Source organism: Anastrepha ludens, chromosome X (genome assembly GCF_028408465.1).
Source record: "Anastrepha ludens isolate Willacy chromosome X, idAnaLude1.1, whole genome shotgun sequence".
Taxonomy (NCBI): Eukaryota; Metazoa; Arthropoda; class Insecta; order Diptera; family Tephritidae; genus Anastrepha; species Anastrepha ludens.
Genome location: NC_071503.1, coordinates 49168443 through 49179437, shown reverse-complemented (window position 1 = coordinate 49179437; position 10995 = coordinate 49168443). Strand labels below are relative to the sequence as shown.

Below are 10995 nucleotides of genomic sequence, written 5' to 3'. Positions count from 1 at the left end.
GTGTGCGGTTGTATGTACATGCATATGTGTATATTAATAAGCATTGTTTTGCTTGAATTCAATATTTATATTTGCATATGCCATCTTCCTGTGTGCCTGGTAATGAAAATGTAATGAAGCGTTTTGTATACAGAATTTTTTGATTTGATCGATTGATTGATATATAGATATAGTTAGGGATCAGGTGTGCATATACATCGCACATGCACATGCGTCGATGCATATGCAGAAGAAGTTGTTTTAGCATTTGCAGGAATTCGATCATTCGAATATTTACATCCTAATTATTGCATGAAATATGATAAGGCGATGCTCGTGAGGTAGGTCATGTTGCTTCAGTGCATACATATGCGTGCAACACTATATTAAAGATGCAATAGAACTTAGTTGTCCCATATATGTATGCAAATACGTTTCTTTGAAGTTTTCTTTTATTTATTTTAAATTTTAAAGTTTTGTACTATCTATAAAATGCATACATATATGAATTATTCCCTGTAATATACATAGGTAAATTTAAAAAATTTTCGTTTGGCACAGGACCAAAAAATGCATATTCAAATGCACATAAATATGATAAGGCAATGCGTCGTGAGGTAGGTCATTGTTGCTGCAGTGCATGTGCACATACATACATTTCTAACACTATAAGAATTGAAGATGCAATTGAACTTTTGCACAAATATAACTAACAAAATATACATATGTATATATACATATATTGATATACATACATATATTCAATCCTCTTTGAATTTTTGTCTAAAATTAATTTCGACTCGAAAAATTAGTAAAAATTTTCATCAAATTTACTAAAACGCACACAACAAAATGTGTGCATTAAAGTTACTTTGATTTTAAATCTTGGATTTTAAATCTTTATTTGGTTGTATTTGTTTGAAAATATAAATTGAATAAATTTTCGCTTATCAAGGGAACATAAAAATGCACAAGCAAATGCCTTGCAAAATGCCGTCGGCATTTGTCAATTTGATTTCATACAGAAACCAAAAACTGAGCAGAGCCAATGTACTTGTACATAATTCACTGTAATCAGGTCTGTTAAGAACTTCCCCACCTTCGAGTTGAGCGAGGTGAAATAGTGTTCGCGGTTTCACTTCATTTTTGACAATTCACACTATTCGTAGCTCGTGAGAATTCTCTATATTTAACGTTCTCTGCTTTTGGTTTACAGGTTTTTGGTTTCTGCGCAAGTTCAACGTCCCTACATTTGCTCGAATCAGTGCAGCGTTCCAACACCCATATGAGCCACTTTCCGCAATTTTTATCATTGCATTCGGTTACCGTAAATATATGAATTATATTAGCAATATATGAAATATTTGTTTTGGACCATATGAATAAATTTTCCCAACACTTACTAATATTAGAGCCAAGTATATTAAGTAAACAAACTTTAAACTATAAACTACTAAACTTGTAATAAAAAATACACTCGGAAGCCTACATAAAAGCTTATTTTGTTTACTAGCAGCATTTCCTTTTTATGTAATGAAAATACTCCGTTAGAGACTCCATGTTTTTACTTTTTCGCATTTAACATCTAACTAATATTTGTTTTACAACTACGAACTAACTTCAAACACATACTTAAGTAACAAAACATAGTTCGTGCGTGCTCTTGTGTTGTTAGATAAACATCGAAAATATTCTAAATAAATATTATATTTGCTTTAAAAGAAGAGAATAATTTTTTTGTTGTTTTGTTTTAATGTAGTTTAAATAACCTTACTTAGTTTTTCTCTAATTATAGGACTAATTACCTACTTTACGTACTTTTTTACTACCTTTAGGCAAGAAGGGGAAAACATTTTTCCCTCTTTCTCCATCCTTCGTAAATGAGACCCAAAATAAGGGAGTGTCAAGGCGCCCTTGTCATTACTTACCTAACCTTCTATAATTGAATCATGGCTAGCTGCGTTTGTGTATCGCTGCAGTTTTTCAGTAGCGAAAGTTAAGCTTTTATCTGATGTCAATAGTATTGTATCGCCTAGGAACGTGCCAATTAATGAATTCATTTCATCAAGTGGTGGTACGCTTGCGGATAACAAATCGCTGCCATGCGGAACTTCAGCTGGTATTCGATGAAAATCTGAACATATTTAAAATAGAAAGCTACGTAACCAGCTTTTTCTGAAGAGGTAGTAGTCATAGTATTGTTTTTAATTTGTGAAGTAAGCCTTTTGGGCCACACTTCGTCACCCGCTTCAGCAACGTCCAAAGTACTGCTATACAGCATCAATTAATTTCAAGTCTGATTTTATGAGTAACTCTATGGATCTATTGAATAGTAGAATGCATTTTTCTAAATACAAATTGATGATCCGCAATGTCTGAATTTGATATCCCCGAAAAACTAACTACGTAAAATGGCATTGCCCAATACCAGCAGCGCCGTCAGAATGCGATATCTCAGTGAAAAATTAAGATATTTGAGCAAACTCAACGGCATTTAAAAGAGGAAGACTTATAATTTAAAATACCACATCTACTTTTTTATGAAGAGCAAAATCTTCGTAGCTACATAACCTCAAAAATGGGCAAAAACAGCGTTTTTTGCACTTTTAGGTTAGGATATCTCAAAGTCCTGACGTGATAGAGCAATTTAAACTCCGGATTCGGATTCTACGCAAAAAATTACTTCGGAAATGACACTACACTTTTATAGAACATTCCGAACCCATTTTTTTGCAGACCTGTGTAATTCAACAAGCGTCAATATCGCTGTATTACAGTTAATAAGCTAACACTGCAACTCGGCTATGGGAACGCAATTATGCTAGCGCTGCACTACCGCTGTATGGTAACTGCAAGTCACCTGCAAATGCAACGTGACTTATCGGTATAAATATTTAGAGTTATCATTAAGTGAAGTTTCAGTTCATAAGTTTGATCCAAGAAATAAAGTCGACTTATGTCGAACAAATAAGTTGTTGTGAGTTTTTATTTAAAACGACTTAACTTGTATAAGTACATTGGCTCTGCTCAGTTTTTGGTTTCTGTATGAAATCAAATTGACGAATGCCGACGGCATTTTGCAAGGAACTTGCTTGTGCATTTTTATGTTCATTTGATAAACGTAATTTTATTCAATTTATATTTTCAAGCAAACTAAAGATTGAGAAAAGTTGTTTGCTGATTTAATTTAAAAAGAAGAATTTAAACAAAATATAATAAAAAACGACCTCACATTTTGTTGAGTGCTTTAAAGTGTGTTTAAAACTTCATACAAATCGAAATTAATTTTAGACAAGAATTCATAGAACATACAAGTGTTTTGGTACAATATATTGATGTATGTATATGTATATCAATGTACACATATGTTATGTTTGTGCAAAAGTTCAATTGCATCTTCAATTCTTATAGTGCTACATAGTATGTGCATACGCACTGCAGCAACCATGACTTAAATTTTTTTAAATTTACATTTTACTAGACGGAATAATATATGTATGTATACATTTTCTACATAGTATAAAACTTTGAAATTTAAAATAAATAAAAGAAAACTTTAAAGAAACGTATTTGTATGGGACAACTAAGTTCTATTGCACCTTTAATAATTATAGTGTTGCACGCATGCACTAAAGCAACATAACCTACCTCGCCAGCATCGCCTTATCATATTTCATGCAATAATTAGGCAGTAAATATCCGAATGATCGAATTCCTGCCTAACAAATGCTAAAACAATTCTGTTCTGCATATGCGTGTACATATTTGTATGTGCGTATGCACACTTGATTCCCTAGCCTATGTACGTACAAATGTATATATGTTTTGACTATATACATATATATATATTGATCAAATCATAAAGTTCTTTATAGTCCAGTAAAAAGAAGATTTAAGTAAGTAATTTTAGGAGTATGCGAGTTTATGGTTTTATTATGTAAAATCCATCACTGTGAACTTAAGTTTGAGTTTTCGGGGTCGGGGGTTGTGGCCCGCGGCCACACAGTGATTTAAACAATGGACAAAAATCAAAAAATTAAAAGCAATATTTTAGAAAAACTAAAATGGAAATAAAATCTTCATTATATTGCTCAAATAAAATCACCTTAAGTTTATTTTTATTTTTTGTTTCCTTATCAGTAAAATTATGATAAAGTCTACCTAAATAAAATCCTATTTTGTTTCTTTTAGATTTGATCAACATTTATTATTGTATGGTAGTTCGTTCTGAACGTTTCGATATTTTATAGCTTGACTCGTTTATTATGGCAAATGTTCAGCAAGGTATGTAAATATTTTAATATATGTTTGGTATTTTTCTTATTTTTTTTGTAAAGTAGTCATTATTTTTAGAAAACTCTATTTTTGGTAAAAGGTCCCAAAAGGTGCCTTTCCAAATTTGTTGTTATTTGATATTTTAAACTGTTCTGTGTTTAAAGGTATGGGTCTTTTTTTGCGCAAAGTTGTACTTTATTCCGAATTTTTATTTTTTAGGTATTGTACTTTGTCAAATATTAAAAATAAAGATTTGGTGGATACATGGATTTCATTGCCCAAAAAACAAAGGAAAAATAAGTTAGTTGAAAAGGTTCTAAACCTAATGAGACTTCAGACTGTCACGAAAGCAACTAAGCGGGAATTTGAAAACTCTGTTGGCATTTTTTGTGGAAAAATAAATATTAAATGGCAAAAAAATCTTCGCAGAAAAGAACAGTTTTTAGCCAAAGAAAGCAAATGGCTGAACTCTGAAATATATATGACTTCATCACTAAAAGCTATTTTAAGAAAACCAGCTGTTTAAGGTAACACTTTTGCTGAACAAAGCACTTCTCGTGGAAGACCATATGTAGCTTTTGGGGAGTCAAGTGAGAAGACTAAAAAGAAGCGATTTGAAGAACTGGTCTCGAAATACACCTTGGAGTAGCTTTCTTTTGCGGTAAAAGAATTATCTAAAAAAAGTAATAGTCAGGTTGAGTTTAAGGAATTCAAAAAACATTCATTGACTTTACAGGAAACTTTAGCGCTTTATCTTCAGTTAGAACTTTCTCAGAGAAAATATAACTTACTTAGATTAATTACACTGTGAGACAGTGAAATTATACTTTTATGGAGACCTAGTTCAACTTGTAGGTATAGTAAAACTAAGAAAAATGGTATAGGAGACATTTCCAATACACCCCCAAAATCTCATTTTATGGCCATAAAACCGTTTTTCAGTAGGTTGATGTGAAGAATAACTCCTAACTTCGCCAATTTCCATCCGATTTCGAATTTGCTTTTTTAGTTCGAAAGAACAAAAACAAGCCTTTTTGACAGTGTGTTGACATTTTTTCTGAAATGACAACTGACGAGACTGTAGACGGAAGTATTTGGAGTTTTTATATTTTTTCTCTATTTTTTCAACTTTGACATAATTTTTACGATATTATCCGATATTGAGGATTTTTTTCAGTACCCTATTGTTATAGTAAATTTAATTTTGCGTCAAATGAGCTATATTTCACTGTAATTGAATTAAAATTAATAGAGTTGTGTGAATTTTAAGATTTTTTTTTTTTTGGCAATTCCAGTGAATTTAAGAACTCAGTGGGATAGTTGATTACGTCATCCTGGTTCATTACGGTGTCGACTGATTTGAAGGAAACCAACTGTCCTGGAAGAAAATTCTGAATGGTCGCATTAAGATCCTCGACATCTTTATTTTTCGCTGCTAATATTGCTCGTTCACCCAGCCAATTATGGTTATTGAACTTTTGCGCTATATCTGGGAAAACTCGCTGAATAAGCTCTACTTTTGAGTCTGTGATCTGACAGAAATCTGTAGGTAATGTGATGAATCCGGTCGAGGTGTCCACTGCAACTTTATTATTTCCAATGTCTAACAACTGCTTCGCAAACACATTTGCAGTTTCATCTTGTTGCAAAAATACTCGCATGTTAGTTGTTAAGTGGAGTGTCTTTACGTACTGCCACAAATTTGATGATTTTAGGCATGCATTTAGTTCATCAGCAACAGTTGATCGGGGAATAACTGGAAGAGTCTGACGAAAATCACCTGACAACAGAATCATGGCCCCACCGAAAATATTTTGGTTATCACGAAGATCTTTCAACGTTCTGTCCAGTGCCTCCAGTGACCTCTTATGGGTCATTGTGCATTCATCCCAAACAATCAATTTGTATATACCTGTAGGATCTTGGCCATTGCGCTATTTTTGGCGATGTTGCAAATTGGTGTTTCGGTGATTTGCATGTTTAGTGGTAATTTCAAGGCAGAATGTGCAGTTCGCCCGCCTTCTAGCAGAGTTGCAGCTATTCCAGATGAAGCCAACGCTAGAGCAACATCATTTCGCGATCTGATCCTCGCCAAAAGCAATGAAATTAAAAACGTTTTTCCGGTTCCTCCGGGAGCATCAAGGAAATAAATTCCACCAGATCCACTGTTCACAGCTTCTATCAAAGTGTCGTACGCAATTCTTTGTTGTTGATTTAATTGTGGAACATTTGTACGAACTGTTTCGGCCAATGCTTCAATGTCGTACTGATGTTCTCTTTGCAACTCGTGGTTTAATGCATCGTGCATATGACGATTTGGTGATGTCATTCCCAAACACGACAATACTTTATTAGCCTTTGATAAACACATATCTTCTATCATGATCAAAGTCTCATTGTAAATTTCTGCAGTCATTTGTAGTGTAGGATTCAAAGTTTGACGGCGCACACGATGCAATTCTCAGACATGTCATTTTTATACTTAACCCACAAATCTTTTGGATTCGAGGGGACAATGTACGAATTTGATGCGGCGATGAAGATATTACGGAATCCTTGAGCGTTTCATCCCAGTGCGAATCGTTCTCAAGTAAATGCAATAGTTGACATGCCTCACGGTAAGTCGCACACAGCTGTCCATTAATTGTTCTCTCAAACGATATCGGACCACGAACATTCACCAACAACAACCGCAAATAATAACACTCATCGTTATTTGGATGTACTTTGTAGATGCGACCCCGAGCGTCCAAAGAAAATGCATTTGGATGTCCTTCAACTGGTGTTCCATGTTTTCGACGCTGAAACGATTTCGATGATGCATTCCAGGTGTAATATCGTGGCATGTCAGCATACAGCAAAGTGAAAGCAAAATCAGCATCAGTTTGACAGACTGTGAAGAAACTTGTTTAAGTTGTCGACGGTGGACGTGCCGCTCTGTCTGCCGCGTTAGATTCATTAAAATAAACTCGTTGACCGTTTTCTTAAAGGACTACTGTAGAGTGTCTTTCATGGATCACAAATGAAAAGATGCGCCAAATTGCTTCGTTGCCACTTACATATGATATTTCACCATTTGCATTGGTTACAGCGAAGACAGCCATATCGCTACCTTTGTTAACATACTTACATATGTACTCTATCGACTTCACACAGTTACAATATTCTACACTAATGTGAGTCTCAAAAGCTTTGGACAATATTAGCGAGTATGGCACAATCCAACGATTGTCTACATCAATATTTTGTCCTCTTACATTCACTACTTTGCCCATTATCCTCAACTGATCGCCGACGATACAATGGGTATCCATCATTTCCAGTTATGGTTTCAGCAAGCAGGTCTCTTGGGTATCGCTTGGAACACATGCCGTCGACCATACAGGTTGAATTGTAGTTGAAAAGTCCGCAAGGTCCATGTATCATGTGTTTGGTAACTACTGCATGCAAGTTTGATTTTTCAGCTGAAATTATGAAATCAATCTCATCTGGCCTTATTTTGACTACTAACCAGACTAATACGTGCGCTTTTGCCATTCTACGGAATACATTCAACAACGGACTCGGCCATACACACAATGCTTAATTAGGAAAATCATGAGAAATTTTAATTTTTGCTTAATCACTCTGGCAGTTATGTCATGTCTAGCAACTGGTGTTTGGCAATGTAGCGATTCCATCTTGATTTCGGACCATTTCGGGTTACACGTGAATGTAACAAATAAGTCTGCCTAACATATGACATAGCATCCTGATCATATTCATGCATATGGCGTGGGCTGGCAAAATTGTCATTCTTCCCACATTATTCACATTGCCATCCGCATTTATAGCATCACGAAGATGAATGTATTTCTCTGATCGTAGCTGTCGTTGGTTCAAACGGATGTATGTCAATCGTTCAGTCTCAATTTTAACATAAATGCCAACTGCAAACTGATGAAAAAGTCTTTCTTCTTCTTCTTAACTGGCGCGATAACCGCTTACGCGATTTTGGCCGAGTTTAACAAAGCGCGCCAGTCATTTCTTTCTCGTGCTAACCGGCGCCAATTGGACACACCAAATGAAGCCAAGTCCTTCTCCACCTGATCTTTCCAACGCAGAGGAGGCCTTCCTCTTCCTCTGCTACCACCAGCTGGTACCGCATTGAATACTTTCAGAGCCGGAACGTTTGTATCCATTCGCACAACGTGAGCCAGCCAACGTAGCCGCTGAATCTTTATTCGCTGCGCTATGTCTATGTCGTCGTAAAGCTCATACAGCTCATCGTTCCATCGCCTGTGATATTCGCCGCTGCCAACGTGCAAAGGTCCAAAAATCTTGCGCAGAATCTTTCTCTCGAACACTCCAAGCGTCGCTTCATCGGATGTTGTCATCGTCCATGCTTCTGCGCCATACGTTAGGACGGGCATGATGAGAGTCTTGTAGAGTGTTAGTTTTGTTCGTCGAGAGAGGACTTTACTGCTCAGTTGCCTACTTCGTCCAAAGTAGCACTTGTTGGCAAGAGAGATTCTACGTCGGATTTCAAGGCTGACATTGTTATCGGTGTTAATGTTGGTTCCTAAATACACGAAGTCTTTAACAACCTCAAAATTATAACTGTCGCTCTTATTAAATATTGTGCCTGAGCGATTCAGTTCTGCGGCACGCACGATGCTCTCCAACATCAGGTTAAAGAAGTCACACGACAGCGAGTCACCCTGTCTGAAACCTTGTTTGGTATCAAACGGCTTACATAGCAATACGACTATTTTCTTGATCTGTCTCTCTCTAGTCATCAGTACGGTTAGCACGTGTGGTAGCTCTTCACACATTTGATTGACTACGACGACCTAAGTCAGGCCGTCTTCTCCTCGGCAACGAAAATTGTAAATAATCAAAGTGAGAAAATTTTTCGCTCGCTTAACAGTCAAGTGTCACAATCACAAAATATCAATAAAAAAGAGCACATTACTTGGAATGTCATTATCGCAAAGGATTGGCAAAGTAAAGAGAGTTCTCGCTCATCCATAGATATTGTAACACAATATCGTAATACTTCTTTCCGTGTTCTAAAGTGCGACAGGATGGATTGACATATTAGTTGGTTTTCAAATCTAATGTGAAATATTATGGTAAAACATTTGATATCTTAAAGATTATCACTTGTTTGTCAAATATTTTTAGGTGCGTTAAAAAATGTGTCCGTTTCATAGCTGTAATATGAGGTCCGATGAACACAGTGAGTGAATATAATTTAATAAGAACTTTATAGAATATCAATAAAGTTCAAATTGACTCTAAATTTTATTTAGAAAACGTTTATATGGGAAGAAGAAAGGTGTTGTTTTTAGGGCTTTCCTGGCAATTATTCGAATTTTTCTCACCTTTTAAACTTTCCCTAGCTCTCCACGGACATTTCAAGACCAAGATAAAATAAATCCGTTCAGCCGTTCTCGAGTTTTAGCGAGACTAACGAACAGCAATTGATTTTTATATATATAGATATGAACCAAAGATTCTTGCTATAATTTTATTTAATATATTAATAATTTAGTTTATCAAAATTTTTTTTTGATTTGTCTAAAATATGTTTTTATTTAATGTTTAATTTCAGTTCAGGAATGAAAGATTTTTGTTGTTTAAATGTTATTGTCAATAAATAATTTTTGACACCAATTTGTTGCTTTTTAATTATAATTTAGGAGATTCTGCCAATTCTTCATTTGCAGTTCTACACTTTCTTGTGACGTCGCAACGTCACACTGTACGAGTACCATACCGATACAACATATTCGATTCGTTGCGTTATGGATAAGGTATCAAAAGTAACGAGTAACGTAACGATACGAAAGTAACGAGTACTCATCGTTATAGCAACGAACATATACGGGTTTGCTTTTTTTCGTTACTTTTACACCTCTATTAGGAAGAAACAATACAACAATTGCCACTAACGAAAGACAAATGGTCCATAATACACAGTAAAATAAAAGCTTTGAAAATAACACAGATTTGACTGTAGGTCAAGGTAATGTGAATATATAAAAGAAACTAATGGCAAAGCTAAAGCAAAATTTTACAAAAAAGGCCCAAAATTGTTAAACGAAAATATGACAAACATTTTAACTATTAACATAACTATATCCTTGTCATGTCGGTCTCCTTGCCGCGGGGATGAGGCTTAAGTGGTGAGTTAACCCCATGCTATGGAGATTAACTTACCACGAACTAAGAGGGCAAGTACTATGTGGAGAGTACCGTACCGGCAACCTGGCAGAAGGTATAAAATGCATTTTCTTACAATGTGGAGGCTAACCATGGATCTCTCTGCACGAGGTAACCCACTTTCGGGAAATCCTCCCGTCGAGCAATCGACGGCTTGGGCATCGGATGTGCAGGCCCGAGCCCCACACTCCCCTATGACCGGAACTGACACCCAGGGTTCCGGAGGAAGCGCACTACTAGTGGTGAAACATGGCACATTGGCTATGCCAATGGAGAGCCGAGTGAGTGTGAGCGATACACTGTCGTCGAAACCATCTGAAGCAACTGAACAAGTTGTGGAGGATGTGGACTCATATGGTTTTTTGGTACCGAGTAAGTCTTTGGCAACGTTAAACCTGGTGCGAATCAGGTAAGTACCGGTAAAAAGACTGAAGTTATTGGAGAGTCGAACGCAAGGGTTGGTCTAACCGCAAGGCAGATCAAACGAAGAAGACAGAAGGCGAGGCAAGCCGAAGCATTAGCTAAGGCAAGTAC

General features: G+C 35.9%; 1 long non-coding RNA gene across 1 annotated transcript; it reads left to right on the top strand.

The window, feature by feature from the left end:
• Positions 1 to 2908: 2908 nt before the first annotated feature.
• On the top strand, positions 2909 to 4700 carry LOC128869182 (uncharacterized). The gene is made up of 3 exons (XR_008455226.1): positions 2909 to 2956; positions 4171 to 4263; positions 4474 to 4700. It is a non-coding gene; the product is annotated as an uncharacterized LOC128869182 (long non-coding RNA).
• The last annotated feature ends 6295 nt before the right edge of the window (positions 4701 to 10995 follow it).